Raw genomic sequence first — 20,052 nt, forward strand, 5'->3', positions numbered from 1 at the left:
CACATTGAAGGTAAAATAACTAACTCATGATCTCTTACCAACTTAGAATTTTTAGAAAAACAAAAGTTTTGGGGCACCTGGGTGGCTCAGTGGGTTAAAGCCTCTGCCTTCGGCTCAGGTCATGATCTCAGAGTCCTGGGATCGAGCCCCACATCGTGCTCTCTGCTCAGCGAGGAGCCTGCTTCCTCCTCTCTCTCTCTGCCTGCCTCTCTGCCTGCTTGTGATCTCTCTCTCTCTGTGTCAAATAAATAATTAAAATTTTTTTTAAAAAAAAGTTTCAAATAAAAGTCACAGTGACACAGTTCAGATTACAAGGACCTCCATTACATTTCCAGTACATCTCCCTTCTGAATCATCCAAAACTTAGCATCAAGTCATCATATGTTATGGTCTTCTTCTGGAAAAGATATAATATAAAGCCCTGCAATTAGTTTTAAAAATATGCCAATCTCAATATCATCAAATATAAATTAGAATAGACAGTGCATGGCCAAACACAAAACTTCAAAGACAAAAAGTCAGCAGAAGGATAAAAGTGTATCTTCTTACATGGTCAGAATTAATTAGTTTTACTGATTTCAATGCCTCTCTGAAAATATCTATGATCTAGTTTGAAATAGATTGTGTTATGTACCCATCAAGAAGAAATGTACATCTTATTCTTTTTAGGCATTTACTAATTCTGATTTTCATAGACTTAGTAGATAAAAGGTAATGCAAAAAATTTTTTTCTAATATATAGAATGTTCTAAAATGCTCGATATCCAGCAAGCTAGATAGCTCAGAAATCTGCTCCAGTATTTTGCAAACATAAGACATATGGTCTATGAAGTTTCTTCCACACATTTTGGACCAACGCTTTTAAAGAAAGCAGCTTAAATAAATTATCTAAAATAACTTTTTAAGTGATTCAGAAATTCGTGAAAAATAACCCAAATGTAACTGGTTTCAGATTTCAGAATTAATTTTAAATTGAAGAGTTTGATCAGACACAGAATTATCTCTCATTAAATTTTTTAATCCTGATTAGAGTTACTCAGATCTAGGGACGTGAAACCAAGAATTTGCATTCAGTTTCAAATTAGCTTCAAATTCCATTAGATTTAAAATTCATAGTAAAATTTGTTTAGTAGATGCATTCGTTTTCTGTTGCTATGTCACAGATTACTACAGACTCGGTAGCTTACACCAACAACCACTTATTATCTCCCAGTTTCAGAAGACAGAATCTCTGGGTTCCCTGCTCAGGGTTTCCCCAGACAGATCCAGGTGGTAAATGGAGGTGTGGTCTCATCTCTAGCTCAGGATCCTCTTACAAAGTCATTCAAGTCTTGGCCAGCATTGGATTCTTCAAGACTGTAGGATAGAGGTTGCTGGGTTCTTGCTGCTGTCAGCTAGGGGCTGTTCTCAGCTCCTAGAGGCTATGCGCTCTTCCTACCACACACAGATGTTTGTTCCTTCAAGACCAGCATAAGAATCTCACTTGCTTTTCATCTCTTTACTTCTTTTAAGGAGTCACCTTATTAGATCAGGTTCACCCCAATAATCTTTCTTTTAGTTAAGCCAAAGCCAACTTGTTAGAGACTTTAATTATATCTGAAAAATCCTTTATGCTGTATAACATAATATAGGAATGACATTCCATCATACCGACAAGTTCTGATCCTTGTCTGTGGGGGAGAATTTTATACATTGAATTCACAAGAGGTAGGACTATTAGAATTCTATTTACCGCAGGTGCTTGCAAAATAATACTACTTACACATACAAACAGGGTAAAATGTTACAGTTCATTTCCACAAGCCTTTGGATGTCATAGAAGTTGGTGAAACTTCTGTATCAATCCTGCTATGAAAATGTTTTTGTTCTCTTTCAAATGGAAAGCACACTACTCAACCAGGACAAAAGGAAATCAGCTTTGGTTAGGGTAGCCTTTCGCTCCCCAGGCTAGCTTAACCTTTGGGTCAAAGGCTGTGCATTCAAAATATCTGGATCTTTTGTTAGTCTGGAACAGATCAGGGAAACCACTGGGAGGCTTAGTCCATTACAAGGTGAAACTGGAATTCAGATCACTCCTCCAGATGTAGTCTCTGGGAGGCCGGTTTCCACATCCACAGCTCTTCTCCATTTGCTGGGTCCCTATAACTGGATTTCTGACACCTTTCTTTAGGGAAGTCTATGTTTTCCCTTTGAACAAGCTTATTGGGAAGTGTCTCTGACAGCCAATCTCAGACTGTGCCAGGCCCTCCCTTGAGGAACTGGGCCTCCATGTCCTTGGCGGCTGGCCACGTGCTATTCCCTGCTGGGGGAATAACCAGAACCTCACTTTAAATATCACCTCTTATCTGGATTTCTGTTATCTCATTCTTCCTTTGGAATTGAACCTTAGATAAAAATACCAGTCGGAACAGCTAAGTAGTCATGATGTATTTAGTGTCTGCCATATGCCAGGTATTCGGATGGATATTTTATATTTACATAAGCTTTTCAACAACTTTTGAAGGAATTATTATTTCCATTTTACTGATAGAGTGCAGCTCAAAGGGATTATGTGATTTGCACTAGGTCAACGACCTAGTAAACATCAAAGCTGGGATTAAAACCAAAGTCTAGCTACTCACAAACCTGTATTTTTTCCCCTTTAAATAGAAGGGAGTACTATTTGTTTCCCAAAACGGATCACTTTTGAGACTAAAGAAGAGTCTTATTAATAATCACAATTAATAAAAATTATTGCAATTAATAATTATTATTACAATAATAATAATAAAATCAGTAACATAGACAAAAACCAAGGCTGTGCCAAGAACATCAAAAAGTAACATTTCTTTAACTTTAGCTGTCACATCCTTTACATCTTAAGGCCTGGTTCTATATAGTAAGATGCCTCTTAGTGGCCAATCCATCAATTAAGGACTTCCCCAAGTGGATTTCAGCTTTTTCCCCTTCCACATGGATCAATGATGCATGGGTCAGAACATGCTCCCAGGCTATGCATGCCAAGCAATTTCCTATTAGTCTAACAAAAAGACGTGGTTTGAACTTTATGGTTGTGAAGACCCAAGTCAATTTCACATTCTTCAATTTGTTTACATGTAATTCCTCTTCCTGATCATTAGCAAGATTTCTCAGTTGCATATTAGAGACCAAAGAAACTTCAAAGTACCTGAGATTTTCTCATTTAAACTTACATGCCCAGTTCCCAGCACAGTCATAAACACAAAAAAAGGTTTCCAAAATGTTTATTGATGATGATAAATACGTATACCTACACAACCATAATATTTTTGAATATGTACAGCTTTTTACACGGGCTGTCTCATAACCAGATTCATATGTAGTATATATCTTCCTGTATTTTGTTTTAAAAATGAAATTTTTTCTCATTATTTAATGAAAGCCTCATGAATGGATGTTATGGTACAATTGGCACAAAACTCAGTGAGAACGTAATGAAGAATACAGATAAGCTGATTTCAACTAACATGGTGTCCCAATGTCTACAGTTTTCTGCAAAGCCTTTAATTATATTCACAATTAATTTTAACTTTCATTTCCATTAAATAATTTTCAAAATAATTCTATGGTTCCCTAATCCTTTGAAGTTCTCTTCAGAAGTGCAATGTAGCCTCTTAACTTAGGTAATTCTCATTCAAGTCTTTGCACTTCCAGACTCCTGTGCAGACAAATACAATGACTCTGGGATATTTCTTATTGATTTGGCCTTGCCTTCCATAGAGGGCAAGAACATAGTGAGCAAATTGTCTTTATAAAGTCTGGCATGAAAATATAAATTTGCCATACAATTTCCACACACATCATTGTAGTTAAGTGTTGCTTAAAATTCTCCCATGAGAAGATAACAAATATTTAAATAAATTTAAGAAGCACTACACTTTCCATTTCATCTCTCCGTATTTGTTAGCATCTTAAAGATTATAGTGTGTGGCTATGTCTCCCATCATGGACAAAGGAGAGCTAAAGACAGAGAAATGCACAAACACATATATAACTGAAAGTACAGAAAATCAGGTCATGCTGCCAGCCACAGTATTGCAAATTCAGATGAAATTTGTGAATGGCCCCATCCTCCACCCACCCCTGGTTCTTTGTAGTATGTCAGCCCTTTTGTACAGCATAGTATTTAGTATCATTAGTACTTTATAGATGGAAAAATACTATTGTTGTTGTTTTTTTTTTTTTTTGAAAAATACTGTTTTTAACTAGTAACACAATACTACAATTTATATGCTTGGAAATTTTGGACTGTAATTCATTAAGGTAGGATTTCAGTGTAACTCTTGAAAGTGTTAAAAGTAGACTAATGACAAGTTTTGTAGTAAACTTGAATTGTTACAAAAAAAAAAAGAAAGAAAGAAAAAAAAACTAACCTTTAAGGAGGAAGGTTGGACCATAGACAATAGATTGAGGGAAGAGTAAATTACCACCTGAAGACTCCCTTACACTGAAAGCTCTTTTATGGTGAGGTATTGGTAATCCCATAAATTAAAGATTTTTTCCTGGGATGCCTGGATGGCTTGGTCAGTTAAGCGTCTGCCTTTGGCTCGGGTCATGATCTCAGGGTCCTAGGATCCAGTCCTGCACTGGGCTCCTTGCTCAGCAGGGAGCCTGCTTCTCCCTCTGCCTGCTGCTCCCCCTGCCTGTGCTTTCTCTCTCTCTCTCTCTGACAGATAAATAACTAAAATCTTTTTTAAAAAGATATTTTCCTGCTACTCTGGGGACTAGCAACCTCAAGTAGAATACTTTAATATCAATTCCCCATTCTCTGAAAGTAGAGCTAGAACTTTCCCACTTCTCTAAAAGGAAATCAGGGGGCGCCTGGGTGGCTCAGTTGGTTAAAGTTTCTGCCCTCAGTTCAGGTCATGATCCCAGGGTCCTGGGATCTAGCCCTGCATCGGGCTTTCTGCTTGGTGGGGAGCCTGCTTCCCCCGTCTCTGCCTGCCTCTCTGCATACTTGTGATCTCTGTTGGTCAAATAAATTAAAAAATTAAAAAAAAAAAAAAAGGAAATCAGAAACAATGCAACAAATGACTATAGTAATATCAATAGTAAACTTCAGACCTGGGGCCACATGGAGAAGTTTGTTTTCAGTGTTATTACTGAAAGAGTGCCAACCAGTAGTGATAGTGATGAAGCAAACAGGCTGATAAAAGACAAATTAACTGGGCCAGAGCTTCTAGGTTTTCATTGACACGGACCTTGCAGGAACCCAGGAAAAATCTTAGCTGGTAAACCCAGCAGCCAAGTGGAGAGCATTCATGAGTCAAAATAGAAATAAGAAGTCATCAGAAAGATATATAGGGAGCTTGCAAAGGAAGTTTCTAGGCTTAATCACAATTTGTCATTTGGTACTGAATCCATTTAGAACAGAATGAAATCAATATTCTTCTCTCTCTCTTTTTTTTTTTCCAGAACCCACCTTGAGGAGGGAATTAGCAAAACCGTAAACAATAGAATGTGCTTTCCATGCCCAGCACTGGAGGCCACTTGCATAAGATTTGAATTGGCTTTCCAAAGTGGTACCCCTGCTCATTTAGAAGGGAAAGTCCTGGACCAGGACTTCCAAACCTCAGCACTTCTGTGGGCTCTCTGATGGGTTCTGCAGAACAGCAGTTCCATTCCTCTATCTTTTTTTTTTTTTTTTTTAAAGATTTTATTTATTTATTTGACAGAGAGAAATCACAAGTAGTCGGAGAGGCAGGCAGAGAGAGAGAGAGGGAAGCAGGCTCCCTGCTGAGCAGAGAGCCCGATGCGGGACTCGATCCCAGGACGCTGAGATCATGACCTGAGCCGAAGGCAGCGGCTTAACCCACTGAGCCACCCAGGCGCCCTCCATTCCTCTATCTTAACCTCTCTCACATGAGAATCCTTACTGCTGACCGCAGGAGGACACAGTTAGCCTGCTGTCAGCAGGTAACATGCTGCTGCACATTTGTAGGCTCCTACCTGGCTTCTCACATTAAGGGGTTTTGGAGGAGCTATCGTGAGCTGAACTTGAGTGGGAATGCATGTGTCTGCAGGACCTGAATTCCATTCATCGCACCCGCTTCTCATTTTTTTTTAAAGATGTATTTATTTATTAGAGAGCAAGCATGCAGGAGGAGGGGCAGAGGAAGAGGAAGAAAGAATCCTCAAGCAGACACCCCCCCGCCCCCCGAGCATGGAGCCTGATGGGGCTCCATCTCAGGACCCCAAGATCATGATCTGAGCCGAAATCAAGAGTTAGCCGCTGAACTGACTGAGCCACCCCGGCATCACCTTCCTCATGTTCTTAAGAATTTGCAAGTTCCCTAGTGCTTTTTCTTAGCCTGTGAGATGTGATGAACAATCAGGTATTTCAACGTTGAAAAAAAAAAATCAAAAGGGAAAACCTCGCGTGTTTCCCTGATTGACTGACTAAATCTGCTAAATGAAAATTTATCAGGTTAATTTTGAGAGACAACCCACTTATTGATACAAAAAAAAGTCTTCTGTCTCCACTGTTTCATTTAATTATTGACTAAATTCAAAAGGCTTGGGAACAAGAAATAGACTTGCAAATACTGGAGTCTTTTTCATACGATTAAAAGCACACTTAATGGTATCATGAAAAGGGTCTTCTTCCCCATGAGCCAACTGACCACAAGCTGTGCATTAGGTGAAATTCCAGAGGTTTCATAATTGATTTTTTTCCTACAAATTGTGCAAGTGAATGCAACATTAACAGCAAGTAGTACTTTAAGGACTATAATTAACAAAATAAGCTTATGAAAAAATAAAAAAGATGAAAACGAATCGAGTTCACCTTAAGAAAAGACGCTGAGTAACAAGTTAAGTAACATGTTCAGGAACTTATTACAGTTGCTAAGGGAACATCAATGGTTTATGAAAGAGGATTAATGGTAAGAAGGAACCAGATTCACATACCAGTCTGAGCCCATGTTTTCATTATTCAGGCAGGATAACAAATCAACGGGTCCCATCAGCTGAATCTGCAATAACCAGGCAATGCCACACCTAATTGTGTAATAAACAGAACAGATGTAGATTCCCACCAATAAAATAAACATACCAGATACAGGCAAAGAAATGTACTGGCTTAAATGTACAAGAAATGATATGCTAAAATGACATGAAATATACGGCCACCTACCCAGCACATTTAAAAATGGAGATAAATCAAGGGGTGGCTCAACTGGTTAAGCATCTGCCTTCAGCTCAGGTGATGATCCCAGGGTCTTGGGGTCAAGTCCCAAATCTGGCTACCTGCTCAGTGGGGACTCTGCCTCTCCCTTTCTCTCTGCCCCTCCCCCTGCTTGGGCTCTGTCTCTCTCTCTCACTCACTCACTCTGTCTCACTCACTCACTCTCTCTCAAATAAATAAATAAAATCTTTTAAAAAAAATGAAGAGAAATCTAAAATCAACATAAGTTTGCCTAATGAAATTCTAACAGCTTGCAGAAATAGTTTTTATTTTTCTAATTTTATCTTCTTATGTTTGGGGATATTTAAAATTCTCATTTAGGAATGTCACTTAAGGCTGAAACTTAGATATAAAAAGGAAAGCTAATGTTTTGTTTAGCTTTCAATCCTTTTAAACAACCAGCAACAAAGATTCTGACTTGTAGAATCACACTGGCCCGTAGGATACCTTAGTCTTTGGCAAAGAGTGTGGAGGATATAAACCCCCTTTTTACCTTAAAGGATAGATCAATGCGCATCCTCTCTGGGGTTGTTTGTTGGCTGACACCCTCAACCTGGTAACCCAGAAGGAGGTTAGAGGGTCAACAGGGAGCCCCTGGCCTTGACTTGTGACAGGGGTTTGAACAAGCTCTTAAGGTTAGGGAACTATCAAGTAAGCATCCTAAAGGAGTAATAAGACAAGGAGTTGTCACCTTATTTCATTAACTGCTTCCCTTGAACCAGGCAAAGAAATTAGAAAATGCAGCTTTTCCATCCAGGACTTGGGAGGACCCCTTGCCCTATCGGAATTGTCTTGTCCCCTAGCCTTATCTCCCCGTTCCTTTCCCACAGTGACACTCTGATCCTCTCTTCCCTTGGAAAACTCACCTCTCCTCAGAATCTCCTTCACCTCTAGGAAAATTCTACTTCTCTCACTTCAGACTTCAGCAGAACTGTAAGAGAAGTTTTCCTTTGCTCAGGCTTGTGCTGGTTCTAAGGGGAGCCGTGGGCTGTGCGCCCAGGAATAGAAGAAGCCAACAGAAGCTCCTTGCCAATATTGGTTGCCGCCATGTTCCTCTAGAACATGCTGAGAAAGGGGAGTATAATCATACAGGAAGGAAGCACAGTGTTCCCATTCACAGGGTCTTCCTCCTACCTTTTAAGAAATATGATGTTGGCATTACTGTGTTCAGCGACTATTGCTTCCTTCCTGCCTTGTTTTCATCACAGAGCACTCACTCCCCACATAAAAGAATAATGGCTCTGCCTGAGCCATCGGCATAGACTGTGCAATTATTAAATGCATTCTCTCAGAACGCATTTTCTTCCCCAGTGGCAGGGAGGGAGTATTGGTTAATCCTGCCGCGTACACAGATTCGTCTTTCTGGAGTCCGAGATCATGTTTTTAGAAATATAAAAATACCTCCACAGAATTACTTGATCTACAGTCATTTTTATTGACTAGGTTTTTGTCTGACCATCATATGGAGTTATCAGTAAAATTGCTAGACAATTTTATGACAACTGGTCATTAAAAAACAGCAGGATCACAGATGGCCCCCCCAAAAATAAATAAGTAGATAGATAGATAGATAGATAGATAAAAGGCCAAATGCTTATAGTTCCATTATTGCCAATAACTCAATTACGAAAGTAACTGTAGTCTAAACCGTTACATCCCTGGATATTTATTCATTCAGTGAACAAATACTTAATGGACACTAGCCACATATAAAGGGCAGGGTAGCAGGGAAGAAAAGCCAACAGACAGAGACACAGCAGCTCATTCCTGGTCGATGGAACCTTTCCTCTGGTTCACCACTGCCCAAGCTCTCTCTCCTTCCTCGTCTGTTTTATTGCTCCCTTAAGTGAGAAACTCAGCAGAGGAGCTCTAGTCGGGGTGGTGCAGATAAGTGCTGAGTAGGCTTCTTCACACAAAGCTGCAGCCTGGGATCCTACCTAGTACACGCTTCTCCTCCCTCCCTGCCGTCTCCCCAGCATTCACCACCCACCGCTCTAAGATGTTCTAAGTGGTGCTCTAAATGTTCTAAGAGGTGTTCTAAGTGGTTCCTCTTTCTGGACAAGCACCCACCTTAGACACAAACAAACTGGGGATGATTTCCTCTATGAATGCAGGTGCTGTGGAAGTCTCTCCACAGCTCTTTTCCAAGATGATGGGACCACAACCCACCAAGCGCCCCTTAAACTCCCAGTGAGAGTGGCAGCCAGTTCCCATGGCGAACACACACAGCCAAGGCCAACTTCATTGGTTGGGAAACAAGGGGTGTCCCACTGAGGACTTTTGTGTTTTTTTGTTTGTTTGTTTTTACTTGAGTATGGTTGATACACACAATGTTGGATTAGTTTTGGAGGTCTAACCTTTGTAATTCAATATCTCTATGTGTTATGCTCCTCTCACTGACAGTGTAGCTACCATCTGTCACCATGTGACACTATTACAATACCCGTAACTATATTCTCCATGTTGGGCTTTCATTCCTGTGACTTATGCATTCCATGACTGGGAGCCTACACCTCCCACTCCCCTTCATCTGTTTTATCTGCCCCCTTCCGCCCTTCCCTCTGGCCATGATCCATTTGTTCTCTATATTTATAGGTCTGGTTCTGCTTTTTATTTATTCATTTTTTTTTTTAGATTCCACATACGAGTGAAATCGTGTGGTATTTGTCTTTCTCTGTCTGACTTATTTCACTTGGCATAATACTCTCTAGGTCCATTGGTAGTGTTCAGTGATAAAACGACAGCACCTTGGAGCAGGGAGGGTGGGGCCCCCCAGGATGACAGAATCATTCAGTCATTACAACAATGACTTCTGCGGCTCTGAGTGTAGATATGGTGCCCCATGCTGCCCTCTGCTAATCTGGAAAAGCATGCAGAAGCTGCGGGCCATGCAGAAGAGCAGCCAGGGCGAGGGCTCCATGCAAAGCATCTACCTCAACAGAGCAAAAAAGCTTTTTAAAAATCAAATAGAATTCTCAGCTCCCCAGAGAGTTAGACATCACTCCCAAGTTCTCCCACATCCCCACAAAGCACCTGCATGAGGCATATATTTGACTCAATACAATCATATAAAAAATATATTCCCCCTGGCAGGGGCAATGCTGGGGAAGCAAACTAGTATAATGTTTTCAACCAGAAAATCGTGGCCTTACTTCTACTGTCTGTCTTCCTTCTCTCCAGCCAAATTCTTATATCTTTTCCACTTTTCTTGTATTTTCTCCATTCCGCTTCTCAGTGTGTTTGGTATTTGTTCACAAAGTTATAAAGATTCTGCAACTTACCTCCAGAAAAAGTTGGGCCTCAAGGAGAAGGTAAGTAGCTTGGGGAGCTGACAGAATTTCTGACACCTTCGGAATTCTGTGAGAAATGGGTGTCCTCTGAGGGACAGGGTGTCCTAAGACACAGCTCTGGGTTTGATGCTGTCTGCTTTGTCTCTGATTCCAGGGTCAAGCAATGGAGAGAAGAGATATTGGTGAACAAATTTAGGAATGATGGAAGTAAACTGGAGGAACAGAAATGCTTCCAGCATAGGTAACCCAATGTCTTAAGGTAAGAAAGAGAGAAGAGGGAAGACAACCCCTTCTTCCTTAAACGTACCTTATCTCCAAACTTCAATCCCACACAAATATTGAGAAAGGTACCGTGATGAGCACAAACTTTGAGCAAAAAATGTGATGTGAAGAAATGTAACATTAAAACTGTGGAAGGAGGGGCGCCTGGGTGGCTCAGTGGGTTAAGCCGCTGCCTTCGGCTCAGGTCATGATCTCAGGGTCCTGGGATCGAGTCCCACATCGGGCTCTCTGCTCAGCAGGGAGCCTGCTTCCTCCTCTCTCTCTCTCTGCCTGCCTCTCTGCCTACTTGTGATCTCTCTCTGTCAAATAAATAAATAAAATCTTTAAAAAAAAAAAAAAAAAACAAAACTGTGGAAGGAGCCATGATCCCCTCTAAGAGAGGAATGGATAAAGAAGATGTGTTTCATATATACAATGGAATGAATATTATTCGGTCCTCAGAAACAATGAAATTTAAAAATTAAAAAAAAAGAAACGACAAATACTCCCCATTTGCATCGACATGAATGGAACTGGAGGGGATTATGTTAAGTGAAGTAAGTCAAGCAGAGAAAGACAATTATCATAAGGTTTCATTCCTATGTGGAACATAAGGAATAGCACGGAGGACCACAGGGGAAGGGAGGGAAATCTGAAGGGGGAGACGTCAGAGAGAAAGATGAACCATGAGAGACTATGGACCTTGGGAAACAATCTGGGGGTTTTAGAAGGGAGGAGGGTTGCGGGGAGGGTGTTACAGGGTGATGGGCATAAAGGAGGGCACGTGTTGTGATGAGCACTAGGTGTTCTATGCAACTGATGAATCATTGACCACTAGATCAAAAGCTGATGACGTACTATACAGTGACTAACTGAACATAATTTTAAAAATCCATTAAAATGGAAAAAAATAAATATTTTAAAAAAGAAATGTAACATTATTTTTTTCGCTCAGTTTATACTTTGAATCCTCATTCTCTTGATTGATAAAAACTAAATTTTTACCAGTTCTGTGTGCTTCCTATTCTGAGGTTACATGACAATTCTCAGGCATTTACTTAGTGCCAGACCTGGAGGTGTGGCCCAGAAAAACAAACATCTGAGCCAGGTGGGAGTCCCTTCCCGGCAGCCCCACCAGCCAGGTGTCATCTCTGCCTCCCAGTGACAGGTGCCCTTTGTCCAGCTCTGCCTGAGCTATCTCCAAGTGCTGTGGTTTCCCTGGCCAACTAAACTTCCTCTGCCTACATCCCCAGAAGACATTAATTCCTTCTTTGGAGTTCTGCTACCTTCCCAACTCTGTCTGAGAATCGAGGCCTAGGCTTGACTGTCTGCTCTCCATCCCCCAAACATACCTGGGAATTTTATTATCCTTCCAAGGCTGGGACTCATAGAAACACAGGAAATAGGTCCCTAGCCACCTTATCAAGGGCCCAGTGCCCTTCTCACTTCCCTTCTGATGCTCTGGTCTATGGATCAGAACACTTTTATCCAATCAGGCCATCAGAGGGGACAGATTTGTTTTCTTTATTAGGATCTCCCAAACTTAATGGTCATGCCTTTTCTCCTCAGAAGGCTAGGTTCGATTTTTGAAATTCAAAACCCAGAGGGAAACTCTTGAGTTTGTTGTTTTGTTTTGTTTTGTTTCTCCTTCTACTCTCTTATCCCTTCTCCAAGGAGGTTATAAACTTGGAATTGCAGCAGGAGCACTGAGTAAAAGGAAATACTAGGAGAACACACACACACACACACAAAGCCATATATATGTGTATGCAATATATGTATTTTTACACATAATAAAATATACATTAGGTGATGGTTACAATGTTTTCTTGATACATTGTTTTTTGATCAGACAGCAGAACATTCTTCATAGAAGCCTAAATACCAGACAGGGCAGGCTGAGTACCTCCCTTATCCATTGTCTCTCTGTCCTAGTGGCACGCTAGGGAAACAGCAGCAGTAGGGAGCAGAGAACACATTAGACAAAAAGCCAAACTACCATACATGTCCTCGTTTCTTCAAATAAAAGCAATTGCAGACCTCCTGTGAGACCCTTGAGAGAGAGCTGGTTCCAGCTCCCTATACCAGGGAAGAAGCATGGGGTTCAGTGTGTAATTAAACTGGAAGGGCATCTGAAAGCCTCAGAAATTGAGTCTTGAGACATCTGGGTAATATTTGAATCAAGGTTTCCAAATGCCTCTTTACAGATAACCTACTGCTTTTCCAGATTTGTAGGTTTATCTAATCATAGTAAATAATTTTTAAAAATCCAATCTGTCGAGTCATTTTATTTAAAGCCAGTGTCCCAAGTTTTGTTATCCTGTTTCTCCTTGCATCTTCATAGTCTAATAGGTCCACATATTCTGTTAAAATCAGACATTTCTCAGAAAGCCTGGGAGACACAGTCAGTTAAGCATCTGACTCCTTGGTTTCAGCTCAGGTCGTGATCTCAGGGTCCTGAGATCGAGTCCTGCTTGGGCTCCGTGCTCAGCACAGAGTCTGCTGGAGAATCTCTGTCTCTGCCTCTTCCCCCACTCACACATGCTTGCTCTCTCTCTTTCTCTCTGAAAGAAATAAAAAATCTTTTTATAAAAAATAAAATAAAATCAGAGTTTATCTCTAACATTTCAAAAATTTCTACTGTCTGACACAGACATGTGTCAGTCAGGCTGTCTGACACATGCCTGTGCTATATGCTTTCATTCTCCCCGTCTCTCTCTATGTAGCATCTTTCTAGGTATCAACTAACTATCTGCCTACCTGCCCAATTAACTGTCCTTGTAAGATTCATGCCTCTCTTCTCATAAGATTCATCAGACAGTCATACTTGTGAAATACCTGCCTTGCTTGAGAGATGGTAAGTTCTATTGGGACATACACTGTGCCCGTGGTGTGTGGTGTGGTCTCACTACAGTTTGCTAGGGTCTAGCAGAAGAGGTGACGTGGCAAGAGATGAGTAAATATTTGTTCAGCAAGTGAATGGTCCATTCTAAGAGAAGACACTTTTTATCATTGGTTATCAATTTTCCCGGATGCTCACTCTATTAGAGTCAACAGCTTACCCTCTACCAGTCACAAAGCACATGCCTCTCTTTGCAGGATCCCATCACAATCCATTAGGTTGTGCGCTGTTGCACAACCCTATCTCTACAGACCCACCTCAACACTTATTCTTTCACTCTGGAAATGCACATGAATTTGAGTGCGGGTACCATGTGAAATGGTTCAGAGTTGCTCTATTTTTTAAATAGTTCAATGAGTGTATATTGTTACTAAGGTTGTATTTGTATTCACCTCACGGCCCACCATGACCCATCAGTCTGCTGAGATATAAAAATTGAGGGCATCTGTTCTAGACCTGTGCTTCCAAACTTTACTGTGCATACAAATCACCTGGTGTTTTTGTTAAAATGCACATTCTAATCCAGTAAAGCTGGAGGGGAGCCTGAAAGTCAGCATTTCTAACACATCCCCCCAGGACATGACCCTTCTCTGGTCTTTGGACCACACTTTGAGCAGGAAAGATAGGATTACTGATTACTGTTCGATTTCATCGAACCAACTGAAATAAAGCTAACAAAATGTTTTACATCTATCTTAAACATTTGTTTCTATTGCACACTTTTTCTTTGTTTACTTTTATTCTCTCAATTCACTCACATCTCCCAATGGAAAGTAAGTTGGGCACAAATATTTTCAATAATAAAAACAATCTAAGACTTAGTAATTTTTATTACTTCCAACAGTGCTGCAATGAAATATACATTCTCCCTGTACAAATCTGCAAGATTTCCTCTGGGCTTACACCCTAAAGTAGAGTCCCTCATTCAACACGGGGCTACACCTCCAACTTCAAGCAGGATGGCCATCCTGCTCTACTCAGTGGTTTTGAGTTGCCAACCATTGGGTTTGAATGTGTAGAATTCTCTTTGCTCACGAAATTTCTGCCTGGGAATCTTAAACATAAACTTCATGAGAACTGGCTCTATCTTTGGGGAGAGAGCAGATGAGATCACTGAAGGGTAGCCAAGAGTCTTAAACTTCTCTGTAATTTCTGATTTAAAGAAAAAAGAAAAGAAGATAAAGTGTTACTATCTGAAAATACTGAGTGGTGGCTGGGGCACCTGGGTGTCTCAGTTAAGTGTCTGATTCTTGATTTAGGCTCAGGTCATGATCTCAGGGTCATAAGGTTAAGCTCCACACTCAGCACGAGTATGCTTAAGTTTCTCTCCCTTTCTGTCTCCGTTGTACCCCCCCTTGTGCTCTCTCTCTCTCTAAAGAAAAATAAAATATTTTTAAAAAAAAATGAAAATACCGGGTGGTGCCTGTCAATTTGCTATAATAGTATTCTCTGTACTTTTCTCTTTTAGGGGTTCTTTTCTTTTTTGTTTAATTTAATTTTATTTTTTCAGTGTTCCAAGATTCATTGTTTATGCACCACACCCAGTGCTCCATGCGATATGTGCCCTCCTTAATACCCACCACCAGGCTCACTCTCCCCACCCTTCTCCCTTCCAAAACCCTCAGTTTATTTCTCAGAGTCCACAGTCTCTCATGGTTCATATTCCCCTCCAATTTCCCCCAACTCATTTTTCCTTTCCTTCTGCTAATTTCCTCCAAGTTATTCCTTATACTCCACATGTAAGTGAAACCATATGATAATTGTCTTTCTCTGCTTGACTTATTTTACTCAGCATAATATCCTCCAGTTCCATCCACATTGATACAAAGGTTGGGTATTCATGGTTTCTGATGGAGGCATAGTATTCTGTTGTATATATGGACCACATCTTCTTTATCCATCTGTTGAAGAGCATCTTGGCTCTTTCCACAGTTTGGCAATTGTACTTTTCTATAATTTTCAAATAGTACATCATTTTTTAAAAAAAAAAAGATTTATTTATTTATTTATTTGAGAGAGAGAGCACGAGTCAGGGGAGGGGAGAGGGAGAGAGAGAATCTCAAGCAGACTCTATGCTGAGCACAGAGCTTGATGAGGGGCTCAACCCCAGGACCCTGAGGTCATGACCTGAGCCAAAACCAAGATTCAGATGCTTAACACACTGAGTCATCTGGGTGCTCCTAAATAATCCATAATTTCTCACAACCTTTTTGATGTGTAATTCACACACAAAAACAAAAACAAAACAAAACAAAACAACAACAAAAATCCCTGCCATATCTCATGCACAATTTGATGAGCTTGGGCCTATGTGGACATCTAGAAAACCATCACCACAGTCAAGACAATGGACATACCCATCAATTTTTTTAAGATTTTATATATTTATTTGAGAGAGAGCACATGAGCACAGGGAGGCAGAAGGGCAGAGGGAGAAGCAGGCTCCCCACTGGGCAGGGAGACCAATGTGGGGCTCAATCCCAGGACTCTGGAATCATGACCCGAGCCAAAACAGACACTTAACCAACTAAGCCGCCCAGGAGCCCACCTATCCATCACTTTTGAAAATTTCTTTAGTTCATTTTTGTTTGTTTGTTTTCTTTTTATTTGAATAGAACTCTAGAATGTATTCACCTTGCATAATTGAAATTTTGTATCTATTAAACCACCACGCTCCACCACTCCCACCCGCCAGCCCTGCAGCCGCTATTGTACTCTCCACCTCTATGAGTCTGGCTGGTTTAGGTCCCTCATGTAAGTAGAATCATGGAGTATTCATCCTTCTATGACTGGCTTATTTTCCTCAGCATAATGCCCTCTAGGTTCAACTACATTGTCACAAATGGCAGGATTTCTTTCTTTTTTAAGCCTGAATAAATTCTATTGAATATGTATACCACATTTTCTTTATCCATTCTTCTGCCATTGGACACCTGAGTTGTTTCCATGTCTTGGCTATTGGGAATAATGCTGCACTGAATGAGTGAGTGCAGATATGTCTTCCAGAATCTGATTTCCCTTGAATTCATGCCCAGAAAAGGGATTGCTGGATCATACAGTAATTCTAGTTTTAACTTTTCAGGGAGCCTCCACACTGTTTTCCACAGCTGCTCTACTGTTCTTCTGGGATCTGACACCAAAACACAGGTAACACAAGCAAAACTAGACTAGTGCGACTACATCAAACTGAAAGGCTTCCATAACAGAATGAAAAAAATCAGCCTACAGAATAGGAGAAAATATTTGCAAATCACATAGATAATAAGGAATTAATTTCCAAAATATATAAAGAACTCGAACAAATTGATAACAAATAACTGGATCAAATGTTCTGTGACTTATTTCAGAGCCTAACTCCATTGTTACACTATATATGAGGTCTTTTAGTTCTTCTATTTTTTATTTTTTCATATCCAGTTCCCCTGGTGAAATGAGAAACAAAAGGAAGGAAGAGGTCACAGAAAAACAGAAAATTTTACAAGCAAAAGACATTCTTTTATCTTTCAGATTTTTATATTTACATTCAATATTGGTGGATAGGAATTATCTCACATATTTTAGATTTCCTCAGAACTGAAAGTTCTCTAGAATGTAAGAAAAAAAAAAAAATCAGAGCATGGATGCTTTCACAAAGTACCTTAATCTGGATGTTCTTCCAGAGGAAATAAAATCCAACCCAAAGGAGGAAGGTGTCCTGGCAAACCCATCCTTAGGGCTAAGCTCTAATTATGTCATCACTGCCATGCCTTGGTACTAGGGAAGACTGATTTAGTTCCGACACTCCCAGAAGCTCATGAACAAGTGACTCTCCTTTCTTAATTCCTCCTGCGTGTCTCTCCCTTTTCCTCTCCCTTTTTACTTCCTTTCCCCAATCTTAGAAAACTCTGTATCTTTTACCCATTTTAAATTCACTGGAGAACAAAATGTGTTCTAGAATAAATTGTTCTAAAGAATGGAACATCTAGAAGTCACACTATATATTCTTGCACTGTAGGAAAAAAATACACAAGTGAAAAGAAACTGAAATAACCCCTCTTTAGAAGCAGTGAGTCACTTTTCCAGCATTCACTGCCTCTCTCCGTACAGGAATACCCTTTCTTCTATGACAACTGCTACTTTCCAGTAATCTACGAATGCAGTGTATTCAGCAGAGTTGTAGCTGGGGAAGGCAACAAGAATCTTCCTGCTAAATCCACATTAAGTCACTTCATTTTCACATTCCCTTGAACTTAAAATAGTTCATCCAGATTTTCCAAACATGGGAAATCCTATTACATCTAAGATTAAACTTTGGGGAAGTATTACCTTGAAGTTTTAAAATTTGTAAAAGCCAGAAGAGTCAAGAAGGTCATCTGTGAGCACTATCGGAATCCATTAAACCATACATACACTTTCTGGTGCAAAAATAACTTCAAAAATCACTTAAGAGGATCAAACTAAATGTTGACTTTCCATTTAATCCCAAACTTCCAAAGATCTGTCCAAAGGATGGGCCAATGTCACACCCTTTTGTTTAGACAAGAAGTTAAACCTCTCGGAGGCTCTAGTTTTCTTTGCTTTTCATGTAGTTGATTATTCACCTCCATCCCGCTTTTCCTTTCTACTCATTTATCCATGAGAAAAATGGGTTGACATAAAATATTTTATTATGAAAGAAAACTCTTTACATGATTCATTCTTCTCTAGCAGCTGTGAAAGGTAAGTGTCCCAGTGTCACACCACATTGCTCGTATTTTCACTCACTGCCTAGGAAACTCCCAAATTATATTTCTTTATCTGAAGGATCAGAGACTCTGTTTCCATTAAAAATTCATAAATATAGACTAAATTAGAGCACTAATATAGTAGACTTGAGAAAATTAATAAATTAGATCATGGAGTCCTAAGTTACCCTAAAAAAAAAGTTGAAACTTGTCATTCCCTTTTCTTCTCAATTTGTTTTGACAGCTATTTGATTCCCTCTCCTCTGTACAGATTTCTTCCAGCTGTCACGAGTGTTCCAGCTGGACCTCAGGAACCTGAAGGGCTTCCTTTCCCAGCCCAAGGACGACCTCTCAGCTCTCAATGTCCGTCATTGTCTTCCACATGAGTCTAAACCTGCTTTCTATGCTGTTAGTTGCTAAATAAAATCTGTGGTTTCTCCCCCAAACCTCCACCCCCTGTTCTTGGCTTCTCAATGCTGTATCTAAAACATGCCATGGATCAGGCGTTCAGAGAAAGAGAACATCTCGAAAGCTGCAGTCCTCCGTACGTCTGGGTTGACCCTTTCATTCCTGACTTTCCATCTCTCAGAAGGGGAGGACGTGGTACAGCAATGAGAGCACCAGCTGGGGGTCTAGGAGGCATCTGGATTCAAATCCAGCTATGTTGTTTGACCTTGAGAAAGTCATTTACCTTTTTGGATTCCATCTGTGTACTAAAGGTGATTAAATAAGAGGGGATAAGAAAAATACCCAGCATGTACTAGACACACAAGCCACATTCTAGTGCTTTGATGCCTTCATAATGTACTTTAGAGGAATGTTTAAATAGTGTTTGCTTTTTTCTCATCACCCACAACCCCTGTTAGCTCAGTTTCCCAATTCCCTGATGCCTTCCAGCTCACTGTGCAAGCACAATTCTTAGTCCTCTGACATTCCTTTTAGCCTGGGTTCCGAATTTATGTTCCAGTAAAAATATGTGTCCAAAATAACTCAAATATAAAATAACTGAGACAGAGAAGCAGTCGTGTATGTGTCTCATTTGTGTTCCTGGGATTTTGACTTATGGAGGTGACTGAGTAACAACACAGAGGCCAATGAAACTGAAAGAAGCATTTCTTACTTACATTGTCCAGAGGAGGCACACCAGGTCATGCAGGGCTATGTGGAAAGCACCAGATGTTGGTCAGCAGGCAGAAGCCAAAGCTAGGGAAAAGCTAAGGATGCAGCCTTTTTTCGGTATTTCCACAGGAAAGACAAAGGAGGGCGTGGGGAACAATTTAGGATTGGCTATTTTGAATAATTCTAGTTTTAAGCTGCAGGAGCAGTCTCTAGCTGCCTGGTACCTGACCCTGGGATGATTCAGGGCAGGAGAAATGTTGGCTTGGTGTGTTAAGTTAATAGAAATTGTTGCGTGAATAAACAACTGAATTGGCGGATTTGCATTCGAGAGGCGCACTGCCTGGCGAGCCCTCAGCTCTCTCTCTCTCTCCTTTTTTTTTTTTTTATTTTATTTTATTTCTTTTCAGTGTTCCATAATTCATTGTTTATACACCACACCCAGTGCTCCATGCAATACATGCCCTCCATAATACCCACCACCAGGTTCACCCAACCCCTTACCCCTCCTCCCCTCCAAAACCCTCAGTTTGTTTCTCAGGTTCCACAGTCTCTCAGCTTTGTCTCCCTCTCCCC

At 40.4% G+C, this 20,052-nt stretch overlaps 1 long non-coding RNA gene across 1 annotated transcript; it reads left to right on the forward strand.

Annotated features, from left to right (window-relative positions):
• The first annotated feature begins 10,655 nt into the window (after positions 1 to 10,655).
• LOC116575243 lies at positions 10,656 to 19,302 on the forward strand. Its single transcript, XR_004279670.1, has 3 exons — positions 10,656 to 10,753; positions 16,740 to 16,804; positions 18,632 to 19,302. It is a non-coding gene; the product is annotated as an uncharacterized LOC116575243 (long non-coding RNA).
• The last annotated feature ends 750 nt before the right edge of the window (positions 19,303 to 20,052 follow it).

The sequence above is a fragment of the Mustela erminea genome, chromosome 16 (assembly GCF_009829155.1).
Source record: "Mustela erminea isolate mMusErm1 chromosome 16, mMusErm1.Pri, whole genome shotgun sequence".
NCBI classification, from domain to species: domain Eukaryota; kingdom Metazoa; phylum Chordata; class Mammalia; order Carnivora; family Mustelidae; genus Mustela; species Mustela erminea.